Below are 14,510 nucleotides of genomic sequence, written 5' to 3'. Positions count from 1 at the left end.
GGATAACATGTATGGATAGCGTACACATTCAAAATATATGTCTATACAGCATGAGGCAGGCTCAGACGGTGTTAGGCCCAGTATGGATTGCACGTCATTGCACAAAGGTTAGAAGGGGTACCGTATCCCCGGATAACATGTATGGATAGCGTACACATTCAAAATATATGTCTATACAGCATGAGGCAGGCTCAGACGGTGTTAGGCCCAGTATGGATTGCACGTCATTGCACAAAGGTTAGAAGGGGTACCGTATCCCCGGATAACATGTATGGATAGTGTACACATTCAAAATATATGTCTATACAGCATGAGGCAGGCTCAGACGGTGTTAGGCCCAGTATGGATTGCACGTCATTGCACAAAGGTTAGAAGGGGTACCGTATCCCCGGATAACATGTATGGATAGCGTACACATTCAAAATATATGTCTATACAGCATGAGGCAGGCTCAGACGGTGTTAGGCCCAGTATGGATTGCACGTCATTGCACAAAGGTTAGAAGGGGTACCGTATCCCCGGATAACATGTATGGATAGCGTACACATTCAAAATATATGTCTATACAGCATGAGGCAGGCTCAGACGGTGTTAGGCCCAGTATGGAATGCACGTCATTGCACAAAGGTTAGAAAGGGTACCGTATCCCTGGATAACATGTATGGATAGCGTACACATTCAAAATATATGTCTATACAGCATGAGGCAGGCTCAGACGGTGTTAGGCCCAGTATGGATTGCACGTCATTGCACAAAGGTTAGAAAGGGTACCGTATCCCTGGATAACATGTATGGATAGCGTACACATTCAAAATATATGTCTCAGGAGGCAGGCTCAGACGGTGTCAGGCACAGTATGGATTTGACGGCCCAGATTACACAGCGGAGGAGCAGGGAGAGGTAAAGATTGCAAATGCTGGGGCCCTGGCCAAGCAAGGGGGGCCCACTCGTGGGCGTCGGTACTGGCACTGGGCCCCTCATAGTACAGCGGTGTGTCTGACGGCGGGTGTGCACCACCGCCGTCAGAGACACTTGATTGCACTATGAGGGACCCTGTGCCAGTGCCCGCGCCCAAGAGTCGGCCTACCCACCTGTCCAGGGCAACGGCACTCGCACGGTGTCGTGCGCTAGGTGGTGACCCCGGCCATGGGGGGGGAGGCAGCACAGTTAGGGAGTTTTAGAAAGTGGCATATGTTGATGTTGGACATTCAACTGATGCAAAAGGCGAAATAGGTGAAGTACCAGGAAGAGGTGGACCAAAGCAAGCCATTTTTCTGTCACCCTATGTGTCATCAGGGGAAGGTGGGACAAAATCCTTGGAAACCCATGCGTGGTTCATTTTAATGAAGGTTAGATCATCCACATTTTGGGTTGACAGACGGGTCCTTTTTTCTGTCAGGATTGATCCAGCTGCACTGAAGACTCTTTCCGATAGCACACTTGCAGCTGGGCAAGCGAGCTCCTGTAAGGCATATTGGGCCAATTCAGGCCAGGTGTCCAGTTTAGCGGCCCAATAGTCAAAGGGGAATGACCTGTGTGGGAGAACATCGATATGGGAGGAAAAGTAGTTTGTAACCATAGTTGACAACTGCTGTCTCCTGTCACTTTCCATTGATGCAGTATTACCAGTTGTGTGAGCGGTATTTGAAAAATCAGTCCACAACATTGTCATGAAACCCCTGTCTCCAACGCCACTTCTGCTGTGTGCACCACGAACACCTCTGCCAAGCTGCCCCCGGCACGTACGGCTCGTGTGAGAACCATCACCGCTGCTGTGTGCTGGGAATGCCTCAAGCAACCGATTTACCAGAGTTGCTTGTTTATTAGCCAATATTAGGTCAAGGTTCTCCTGTGGCATGATGTTTTGTAATTTGCCTTTATAGCGTGGATCCAGGATGCTGGCCAACCAGTAGTCGTCATTGTTCATCATTTTGGCAATGCGGGGGTCCCTTTTTAGGATCCGCAAGGCATAATCTGACATGTGGGCCAATGTTCCCGGTGTCAATGATACACTGCGAGTGCTGGGTGGAGGAGCACTTTCTGGCAAATCCACATCCCTCCAGTCACGCACAAACCCTGTACCAGACCTTGCCACGCCAACATTTTCACTTGCCCCACGAGATGCATCCTCCTCCCCTAAGTAATCATCCCCATCATCCTCCTCCTCCTCCTCCTCTTCTTCCTCCACCTCGTCCAGGAGAGGTCCCTGAGCAGACAATGGCTGAATGTCATCAAGGATTCCCTCCTCCTCTTCCTCCTCATCAACATTGGCTGCAGACGCCTGCTCCTTAAGGTGCGTCAAAGTTTGCATGAGCAGACGCATAAGTGGGATGCTCATGCTTAGGATGGCGTCGTCTGCGCTTACCAGCCGTGTGCATTCCTCAAAACACTGAAGGACTTTACAAAGGTCTTTCAGCTTCGACCAATGCACGCCTGTCAACTCCATGTCTGCTCTCAAAGTGCCTGGCCGTGTATCCTCCCACAAATGCATTATGGCCTGCCTCTGCTCGCACAGCCGCTCCACCATGTGCAGGGTGGAGTTCCACCTTGTTGCAATGTCGATAATGAGGCGGTGGTTGGGAAGGTGGAGCAATCGCTGCATCTTCTGCATACGAACGGAGTGTACAGGCGACCGGCGGATGTGCGCGCACAGTCTTCGCACCTTCTGCAGCAGGGCTGTTAACTCCGGATAATTTTTGAGGAAGCACTGCACCACCAGGTTCAAGGTGTGAGCCAAGCAAGGTATGTGGCTGAGTTTTGAAAGGGCTATGGCTGCCACAAAATTACGGCCGTTATCACTAACTACCTTGCCTGCCTCAAGATGTACACTGCCCAGCCATGACTCAGTTTGTCGCTTCAAGTACTCGGCCAGCACCTCGGCGGTGTGTCTGTCGCCCAAACACATCATCTGCAACACAGCCTGCTGACTCTTTCCACTAGCTGCTAGATAGGGGGACACATCGTGTGCAACAGTGGCAGCTGCAGATGGAGTGCTCGTACGACTGCGCTCTGTGGACGAGCTGTCGCTTCTGGAGGAGGAGGAGGAGGAGGGTCGAACGCCTACAGCCAACTGTTTCCTATACCGTGGGCTAGGCAGCACCACATTAACCCAGTGCGCAGTGATGGACACGTAACGGCCCTGGCCATGCCGACTGGACCATGCATCAGTTGTGAGGTGCACCTTTCCGCTCACTGACTGCTTGAGTGCATGGACAATGCGGTCTTTCACATGATGGTGGAGGGCTGTGATGGCTTTGCGAGAGAAGAAGTGGCGACTGGGTAGGTTATAGCGTGGTACTGCATAGGCCATGAGTTCGCGGAAAGCTGTGCTTTCCACCAACTGAAAGGGCATCATCTCAAACGAGATTAGTTTGGCAATGTGTTCGTTCAAACCCAGTGTATGCGGATGAGAGACTGAGTACTTTCTTGACCTACTCATAGTGTCTGGGAGGGTGAGCTGGACTTGAGAGCTGCATATGGTGGAAGTAGCGGTGGACAGGGCGGACTGAGAGAGGGTTAATGATGGTGATGGAGTTGGTGTTCTTTCTGATGGCCTAGAATCAGTCTTTCGTTGATATAACAGTGGGATTCCCTGACTGCTGTGGCCTTGCAACGACACCTCAACATTTGCTGCTGTGCTAACCGGTGGGCTTACAGTGGGGGAAACAATGTAGCGTTGCTGGCTACCTTCGTTGTGATCAGTTGCACATGTGGCACTTGAGGTTTGGTGTTGTTTCCACGCTTGCAAGTGCATGCTGGTTAAATGTCTAAGCATGCAACTGGTATTCAAATTTTTCAGATTTTTCCCTCGGCTAAAGGTCTTTGCGCACTTCTTACAGATAACCTTGGCCTGATCATGAGGATTTTGTTCAAAAAAGTGCCACACTGCACTCTTCCTACTTTGGCAGACATTTTGCGGCCTAGCACGCTGTGATCTTTTGACCCTCTGGACAAGCTGTCCAGCAACTCTTTTGATGTTTGGAACCTGTCTTTGGAGTGCTCCGGGCCTGCCAGATAACAGCTGTTGCGATGTCGATGTCTGCTGTGGATGCTCCTCATCTGAGCTATTGGAAGCAGCACCCTCTTCCCCCAATGGATGCCAATCTGGGTCAACAACTGGGTCATCCATCACCTCCTCTTCTATGTCATGTGCACCTTTCTCTGTGTCACCGTGTATGGTGGTATAGTGTGCGGGAAGGGGCACCTGAGTCTCATCAGGGTCAAAATCTGGCTCTGTACACTGCGAGGACAATGTAGTGCTCTGAGTGAATGTACCAGCAGAATCATCCATCAGCGGCTGTGCATGAGTGCACTCCATGTCAGATTCATCTTGGCCTGGGTAATTCACCATTTGACTTGATAATCCAGGCATGGTATGTGAAAACAGCTCCATGGAGTAATCAGTAGTATGGCCTGCGTCATCCTTCAATCTTGGTTGGGGTTAAGGACACAAGGAAAGGTGTGGTTCATGAACATGAGCCTCCAATGACGACTCAGTGCTTTTACTTTTTACAACTGAAGAAGAGGAGGCGATAGAGCTGGAGGCTGAGTCAGCAATGTAAGACAAAACTTTTTCCTGATGCTCTGCCTTTAAAAGCGGTTTGCCAACTCCTAGAAAACTAAGCGTTCGAGGCCTTATGTAGCCAGACGATGACGCAGGGTCAGCACCTCCTGCATTTGGTCCTATTTTGCTCTTGCCACTACCATCAGATCCACCACCAACACCATCATTACCAGCTGCCAACCCCCGCCCAATTCCACGGCCTCTTCCACCAGCCTTCCTCATTTTTGGTAGAAATGTAGACAAAATCCAACAAACTATATAGTAATGTAAAACAAGGTACAAGGTGTCTATAGGACAGGGGAGTTTTAGAATTTCTGCACACACTTGTGGACAGTGGACACTTGTGGATTGTGTGCGGCCCACTGATATCTGAGTGCTATGTGACACGCTCGATGGCACAGCTGCCTGTGACCAAAGTGACAAGAGGATAATGGAGATTTTGAATCTCTGCGTACACTTGTGGACAGTGGACACTTGTGGATTGTGTGCGGCCCACTGATATCTGAGCGCTATGTGACACGCTCGATGGCACAGCTGCCTGTGACCAAAGTGACGAGAGGATAATGGAGATTTTGAATCTCTGCGTACACTTGTGGACAGTGGACACTTGTGGATTGTGTGCGGCCCACTGATATCTGAGCGCTATGTGACACGCTCGATGGCACAGCTGCCTGTGACCAAAGTGATGAGAGGATAATGGAGATTTTGAATCTCTGCGTACACATTTGGACACTGGACACTTGTGGATTGTGTGCGGCCCACTGATATCTGAGCGCTATGTAACACGCTCGATGGCACAGCTGCCTGTGACCAAAGTGACGAGAGGATAATGGAGATTTTGAATCTCTGCGTACACTTTTGGACACTGGACACTTGTGGATTGTGTGCGGCCCACTGATATCTGAGCGCTATGTGACACGCTCGATGGCACAGCTGCCTGTGACCAAAGTGACGAGAGGATAATGGAGATTTTGAATCTCTGCGTACACTTTTGGACACTGGACACTTGTGGATTGTGTGCGGCCCACTGATATCTGAGCGCTATGTGACACGCTTGATGGCACAGCTGCCTGTGACCAAAGTGACGAGAGGATAATGGAGATTTTGAATCTTTGCGTACACATTTGGACACTGGACACTTGTGGATTGTGTGCGGCCCACTGATATCTGAGCGCTATGTGACACGCTCGATGGCACAGCTGCCTGTGACCAAAGTGACGAGAGGATAATGGAGATTTTGAATCTCTGCGTACACTTGTGGACAGTGGACACTTGTGGATTGTGTGCGGCCCACTGATATCTGAGCGCTATGTGACACGCTCGATGGCACAGCTGCCTGTGACCAAAGTGACGAGAGGATAATGGAGATTTTGAATCTCTGCGTACACTTTTGGACACTGGACACTTGTGGATTGTGTGCGGCCCACTGATATCTGAGCGCTATGTGACACGCTCGATGGCACAGCTGCCTGTGACCAAAGTGACGAGAGGATAATGGAGATTTTGAATCTCTGCGTACACTTTTGGACACTGGACACTTGTGGATTGTGTGCGGCCCACTGATATCTGAGCGCTATGTGACACGCTCGATGGCACAGCTGCCTGTGACCAAAGTGACGAGAGGATAATGGAGATTTTGAATCTCTGCGTACACTTGTGGACAGTGGACACTTGTGGATTGTGTGCGGCCCACTGATATCTGAGCGCTATGTGACACGCTCGATGGCACAGCTGCCTGTGACCAAAGTGACGAGAGGATAATGGAGATTTTGAATCTCTGCGTACACTTTTGGACACTGGACACTTGTGGATTGTGTGCGGCCCACTGATATCTGAGCGCTATGTGACACGCTCGATGGCACAGCTGCCTGTGACCAAAGTGACGAGAGGATAATGGAGATTTTGAATCTCTGCGTACACTTTTGGACACTGGACACTTGTGGATTGTGTGCGGCCCACTGATATCTGAGCGCTATGTGACACGCTCGATGGCACAGCTGCCTGTGACCAAAGTGACAAGAGGATAATGGAGATTTTGAATCTCTGCGTACACTTTTGGACACTGGACACTTGTGGATTGTGTGCGACCCACTGATATCTGAGCGCTATGTGACACGCTCGATGGCACAGCTGCCTGTGACCAAAGTGACGAGAGGATAATGGAGATTTTGAATCTCTGCGTACACTTGTGGACAGTGGACACTTGTGGATTGTGTGCGGCCCACTGATATCTGAGCGCTATGTGACACGCTCGATGGCACAGCTGCCTGTGACCAAAGTGACGAGAGGATAAGGGAGATTGGATTGCTTTTAAAAAAGCAGTTTGCGGAGCAGTGGGTAAACAGCAATGCCAGCGTGTCAGGAAGCCTTAAAAGGCAGCCCAACAACCAACACCACTGATACACCACAATATAGCCTCCCCTTGCACTGCACACACAGTGACTTGTGTGTTGTGCAGGCCAAATCGCTAGCAGCAGAAGCAGTTTTTTTGTCTTCTTCCCTGCCTAACGCTCTCCCTACAGAATCAGCAGCAACCTCTCCCTATACTAAGATCGGCAGAAGTAAGATGGCGGTCGGCGTGCACGCCCTTTTATACCCCCTGTGACGCCCACCAAAGCAAGCCAATCACTTGCATGCCCTTCTGAAAGATGGTGGTGACCCGTGCCTATGTCATCACGTTGCCCACAGTGTCCGTGGATCCTGATTGGCTGAAAAAGAGCGCAAAACAAACTTTTGAAACGCGACTTTGGCGCGTAAGTCGCCGACCTCGTGGCCGACCTCATCCTAGGGTCGGGTTTCGTTTCATGAAACCCGACTTTGCCAAAAGTTGGCAACTTTTGAATTTTTTCGACCCGTTTCGCTCAACTCTAGTGAGGAGGGGTGGGGATCTGCAAATGATGAAGTGACAGGAGACAGCAAATAATTGATTGAAGGTGGAGGACTCAGGACTGCAAATGATGAATTGAGTGAGGGGGATAGGGGACAGCAATAGAATTGAAGGTGGGGGTGGGGAGAGCAAATAATGAATTACAGATGGGGTGGGGAGAGCAAATGATGAATTGAAGATGGGGTGAAGAAAGCAATTGAAGACTTGGGGGCCTGCTGGAGCGCAAATATTGATGAATTTTGAGGGTTGGGGAGTAAATGATTATGTATTGAGACTAGGGGATGGGGAACAGTAAATGATAAATTGAGGGTGGTGTGGGACAACAAATGATGATTTGGGGGTTGGGCTGTAAATAATGGTAAACTAAGGGTGGGGGAGAGCAAATGTCAGGACATGAACCCAGCAGCTATTGTACACCAGGCGACAGCCTTCCCTCTGAATTATTCAGCTCGCTGGACAGTTTCTTGCTAACCCAGATACTAGTACCTGTGTTATGCCTGATTATCTCCACCCTGAGTTCCTGATTATCTCCACCCTGTGATCTGCTGATTGAACACCCTAATTAAACCTGGCATTACACTTTTTTCCTTACAAGATTATTGAACTCCCAGCCTTTAGAATAACTTCTTTCCACCTGCTGCTTATCCTCAAGATTATACTGCTGCTACCGAGTACCTACCTCTGGCTATTTCCTGACTACTCAACCTGCATATCCTTCCAACTATACTGCTGCTCCTGTGTACCTACTTCTGGCTGTTCCTGACTACCCTACCTGCCGGTGCTGCCTCTAGTGGTGCCAATATCACTACCCCAACTCAGGTCAGTCTATGACAGTCAATGATGTATTGAACGTGGGAGAGCAGTTGATAATGAATTGACGGTGCATTGTGGAAGAGAGAAAAGACATGACATAATGAATTGGGGTGGAAGGGGCATGTAAATATAATCGGGGGAGCGGGAGGTACAGAGTGGGGGGCATTGAGGATTGTTTTTAAAAAATCTTTTGGCCTAAACCAAAACTGATAACTATGTGTGAGATATGGTGTTAGATAGGAACTGTTAAAGAGTGATTGATGAGGATGTTGTGTCAGGAGGGGAGTTTTTCCAAGAGTGGGCAGTGGGACTTTGGAAGGTTTGAGTTGTGAAGACGGGGCAGGGGTGGAGCCTGGGCAGAGCCAGAAAATTTTGCCAGTTTGGGGTCCTGAAATTCCTTGTGGCAGTCCTGTTGCATATCAACAACGTCGAAACCTGAAAGATCTGAAGAAGATCTGTATGGAGGAGTGGGTAAAAATCCCTTCTACAGTGTGCGCAAACATGGTCAAGAACTACAGGAAACGTTTGACCTTTGTAATTGCAAACAAAGGTTTCTCCACCAAAAATTAAGTTCTGTTTTTGTATTGTATCAAATACTTATGGTGAAGGAAATAATTTTTTGATCCCTTGCTGATTTTTTAAGTTTGCCCACTGACAAAGACATGAACAGTCTATAATTTTAAAAGTAGGTTAATTTTAACTAATGAAAGATAGAATGTCAAAAATAAAATTCCAAAAATCACATTGTATAAGTTATATGAATTTATTTGCATTTTACTGTGATAAATAAGTATTTGATCCCTCTGGCAAACAAGACTTAATACTCCATGACCTTAATGTGCTTCTTTTTGAGCCACTCCTTTGTTGTCTAGGCTGTATGTTTTGGGTCAATGTCTTGCTGGAAGAGCCAGCCATGAGCACTATGTAAAATCTTACCTTGTAGGCTACCCTTGATGATGAGGAAGGTGAGAGATCAGCCTAAAACTACACTGGGGGAACTTGTTAATAACGATAACAAGGCAGCTGGGACCACAGTCACCAGGAAAACCATTGGTACCACATTATACCTTAGAGGTTTAAAATCGTGCAGTGCCCGCAAGGTCCCCCTGCTCAAGAAAGCACATGTGCAGGCTCATCTGAAGTTTGCCAATGAACACATGGATGAATCTGTGAGTGATTGGGAGAAGGTGCTGTGGTCAGATGAGACAAAAATTGAGCTCTTTGGCATTATCTCAACTCACCATGTTTGGAGGAAGAGAAATGCTGCCTATTACCCAAAGAACACCATCCCCACAGTCAAGCATGGAGGTGGAAACATTATGTGTTGGGGTGTTTCTCTGCTAAGGGCACAGGACTACTTCACCACATCAATGAGAGAATGGATGGAGCCATGTACCATAAAATTCTGAATGACAACCTCCTTCCCTCTGCCAGGACGTTAAAAATCGGAAGTGGTTGGGTCTTCCAGCAAGACAATGACCCAAAACATACAGCCAAGGCAACAAAGAATAGGCTCAAAAAGAAGCACATTAAGGTCATGGAGTGGCCTAGCTAGTCTCCAGACCTTAATCCCATAGAAAACTTATGAAGGGAGTTGAAGCTTCGAGTTGACAAGCGAAACCCTCAAAATTTTTATGATTTAGAGATGATCTGCCAAGAGGAGTGGACCAAAATTCCTCCTTGTGACATGTGCGCAAACCTCATCATCAACTACTAAAAATGTCGGACTGCTGTGTTTGCCAACAATGGTTTTGCCACCAAGTATTAAGTCTTGTTTGCCAGAGGGATCAAATACTGTTTTCTCACTGCAAAATGCAAATAAATTTATATAATTTATGCAATGTGATTTTCTGTATTCTATATTTCAATGTAAAAATTAATATACTCTTAAAGTGAACCTGTCACCTCCCGCAGGCGTTTTTAAGTAAAAGAGCCATCTTGTGCAGCACTAATGCTGCATTCTGTCAAGGTGGCTCTTTTATTTAGGGTACCTTGCACCGCCGAAATAATCATTTTTAAAATTGGACAGGTCTTTCCCCCTCTGACAGAGACGCCTCACATACGTCAGTCATGTATTCCTGCATTGTGTCTCCGCCTCCAAATCTTTACTTTCAAATCATGGCGCCTGCGCTGTAATATGTGTTCTTGGTTACCGTCGCCCATCCTCTGTCATGACGTCGGCGGCCAGAGATCCGACCCCGCAGTCGCTTATGATTTATTCACACTGCGGGGCAGGAATCTCGGGCATGCGCAGTAGTTATCTGCGCCCGAGATTCCCAGCCCCGCAGTGTGAATAAACCATAAGCGACTGCGGGGTCGGATCTCTGGCCACCAACATCATGACAGAGGATGGGCGACGGTAACCAAGAATACATAGTACAGCGCAGGCGCCATGATTTGAAAGTAAAGATTTGGAGGCGGAGACACAATGCAGGAATGCATGACTGACGTATGTGAGGTGTCTGTCAGAGGGGGAAAGACCTGCCCCCCTGACAAATATCAGGTATGTCTGACCAATTTTAAAAACTATTATTTCAGCGGTGCAAGGTACCCTAAATAAAAGAGCCACCTTGACAATATGCAGCATTAGTGCTACACAAGGTGGCTCTTTTACTTAAAAACGCCTGCGGGGGGTGACACGTTCCCTTTAAAATTATAGACAGTTCAAGTCTTTGTCAGTGGGAAAACTTACAAAATCAGCAAGGGATCAAATAATTATTTCACTGTATTTCCTGCAATAAAATGCAAATAAATTATGTAAAAATCATACAATGTGATTTTTCTGGACTTTTTTTTAAGATTCTGTCTCTCACAGTTGAAGTATACCTACAATAAAAAATGACAGACCTCTCCATTCTTTGAAGGTGGGAAAACGTGCAAAATCCGCAGTGTATCAAATACTTATTTTCACCACTGTAAGTATGTATGTATCTTTTTTATGCTTATTTTACCAATTAATTATTTTATTAACCCTTCGATTACTTTTTTGTTACCATCTTTCTTTCCATCATCAAACAGATTTTTAAATCGTGTGAATCCCGTGCGTCTGTTAGAGTCTATTTACTGGAATATCAAGGACAATAAAAAAATTTAAAAAATGATCAGGGAACATAAAATGTGCATTATTGAAAGCATCTAATTAAAGACAAGTTAGCTTGATGCCTGCTCTCGTTAAGACAATGCAGGTTATAATTAAGTATACGATCATAGCTTATTTGGTTATGAATAGGGCAATCAGGAAAATTCAGAGTGGATTGGAGAGTAAGAGGTTAGTAAAGCATCCAGATTAGCATTTTGTATGGGGGCTCACTCCGCTATACAAAGACGCCATAGAGAATCCTTCATACCTGGATCTGGACACGTTATTAAAGACTGAAGGTTAGATGGAGAGGTCCTCCGAGGATCTTTGTCAATCAAGCACATACCCAATTAGTTAATAGATAGAATAACAAATTGTCCTGTTGTAACGCATAGGGTATATTTAGGAAACAGTTGTCATTAACAGTGAGGAGCGATGAGTGATTAATTATTGTCATCTCAAGATTTTTACATCAAGCCTCCACAATCTTCTCCGCTAGTTACACAGATCAGAATGGAAGATTAGAGGGCAAAGCCTACGCCCCATAAACGGGGTCAGGATTTCACCTGTGTGGTATAATGATAATGAGCGATTGTAGTGAAGTATAAAGAATAAGCATCAAATGCACTGTATGATCGATAGACAGACAAACAGATAAGTAGATAATAGATAGATAAAAGATGATAAATAGATAATAAATAGATAATAGATAGATAATAGATAATAGATGATAAATAGGGATGAGCAAGTATGCTCGTTAGGATTTGGTACTCGGTGAGTAATGCGGTACTCGCAGTACTCGAATCCTGGCGAGTATTTCACTACTTGCATCGCAATATTCGACACAGCCCGCACAGTCCCCACACAGCCCGGCACAGTCCCCGCACAGCCAGCACAGTCCCCGCACAGCCAGCACAGTCCCCGCACAGCCCAGCACAGTCCCACACAGCCCGCACAGTCCTGGCACAGCCCAGCACAGTCCCCGCACAGCCCGGCACAGTCCCCGCACAGCCCAGCACAGTCCCACACAGCCCGGTACAGTCCCTGCACAGTACCTGCACAGCCCAGCACAGTCCCTGCACAGTACCTGCACAGCCCAGCACAGTCCCGCACAGGCCAGCACAGTCCCGCACAGGCCAGCACAGTCCCGCACAGGCCAGCACAGTCTTCGCACAGTCCCCGGCCATTACTCGCATTTCCCATAGACTTACATTGGACTCGCTACTCGTTATGAGTACCCAAGTATTAGGAGGCACTCGGGAATCTGTCACCCATATTTAGTGATATCATGTAAAGATATCACTAAATTGTGCGTCCTATAAGGATTCTAGTAGGGCTTTTGACTCCCCCTGACCCCGCACCTTTGAGGCATAAATACCTTTTTAGCTTGTTGGGGATGCATGCAAATCGCCGCGGTCCGGTCCGATGGGCGTGGCTTAGTAGTCTTCTCCCCCCCACCTCCTCGGTTTGCTTCACGTAATCTTCATCTGTGAATACCACAGACGCCATTGGTTTCCACGCTTGCGCAATGTAAAGGCCCCCGGCACCTGCACATTATGCTTTGCCCAACTGTGGGCAAAGCATAAAATCGTTACTGCGCAAGCACCGGTATTTTCCAGCACGGTCTATGCCCCGGAAGTCGTCACATGCAGGGCACACTTCCAGGGCATAGACTGCGCTGGAAAATACTGGCGCTTGCACAATAGCGATTTTATGCTTCGCTCACAGTTGGGCAAAGCAAACTGCGCAGGCGCCGGGGGCCTTTACATTGCGCAAGCGCGGAAACCAACGGCATCTGTGGTATTCACAGACGAAAATTACGTGAAGCAAGCCGAGGAGGTGGGGGGGAGAAGAAAACTAAGCCACACCCATCGGACTGGACCGCGGCGATTTGCATGTATCCCCAACAAGCTAAAAAGGTATTTATGCCTCAAAGGTGCAGGGTCGGGGGGAGTCAAAAGCCCTACTAGAATCCTTATGGGATGCACAATTTAGTGATATCTTTACATGATATCACTAAATATGGGTGACAGATTCCCTTCAACAAGTACAGCGAGTCCGAATACTTCACTACTCGCTCATCCCTAAGGATAAATATATAGATAATAGATAGATAATAGATAAATAGATAGATAAATGATAGATAATACATAGATAATTGATAGATAGATAATAGATAAATAGATAATAGATAGATAGATGACAGATAGATAATAGATAGATACCATATATACTCGAGTATAAGCCGACCCGAGTATAAGCCGAGGCACCTACTGTAATTTTGCCATGGAAAACTGGGTAAGCTTATAAGCCAGATATGCATTGTCCCCTCATCCCTGTCCTGCTATGTGTGGCTCTCCCCGTCCTATCCTGTATGTGGCTCCCCCGTTTTGTCCTGGTATGTGTGGCTCCCCCCATCCTATCCTGGTATATGTGGCTCTCCATGTTGTATGCATGGCTCACTCCCCTTCCATCCTTGTATGCATGACTCACCCACCCTTCCACTGTTTTGTATGTATGGCTCAGTCCCCACCCATCATTGTATGCATGGCTCACCCCTGTCCCATCGTTGTATGCATGGCTCACCCCCCCTCCCATCCTTGTATGCATATGGCTCATCCACATCCCATCGTTGTATGCATGACTAACCCCTCCTCCCTTCCTTTTAGGCATGGCTCACCCGTCCCGTCGTATGCATGGCTCAACCCCTTCCCATTCTTGTATGCATGGCTCAACCGCCCTCTCATCCTTGTATGCATGGCTCATCCCCCTCCCATCCTTGTATGCATGGCTTACCCCGTCACATCGTGATATGCATGGATCACCCCCTGTCTCATCGTTGTATGCATGAGTCACCCACGTCCTAGTCACCCTCCTCGCACCGTCCCTGCATCTCCTTCCCAGCGCCGACAGCTCTCCTGTGCTGAGCGGTCACGTGGTACCGCTCATTAAGGTTATGAATATGCGCTCCACACCTATGTGAGTGGAGACGCGTGCATATTCATAACCTTAATGAGTGGTACTACGTGACCGCTCAGCACAGGAGAAGAGCTGCCGGCGCTGGGACGGAGATGCAACTACGGAGATGCAGCGACATCGCGAGGAGGGTGAGTATGACGTCTTCTTTAAGCCAAGGCTGCAGCTGTCACTGTACCACAGCCGCCAGC

Source organism: Dendrobates tinctorius, unplaced genomic scaffold (assembly GCF_039654945.1).
Source record: "Dendrobates tinctorius isolate UK_male_01 unplaced genomic scaffold, ASM3965494v1 ptg000057l, whole genome shotgun sequence".
Lineage (NCBI taxonomy): Eukaryota > Metazoa > Chordata > Amphibia > Anura > Dendrobatidae > Dendrobates > Dendrobates tinctorius.
Note: the sequence above shows the minus strand (reverse complement) of the source record.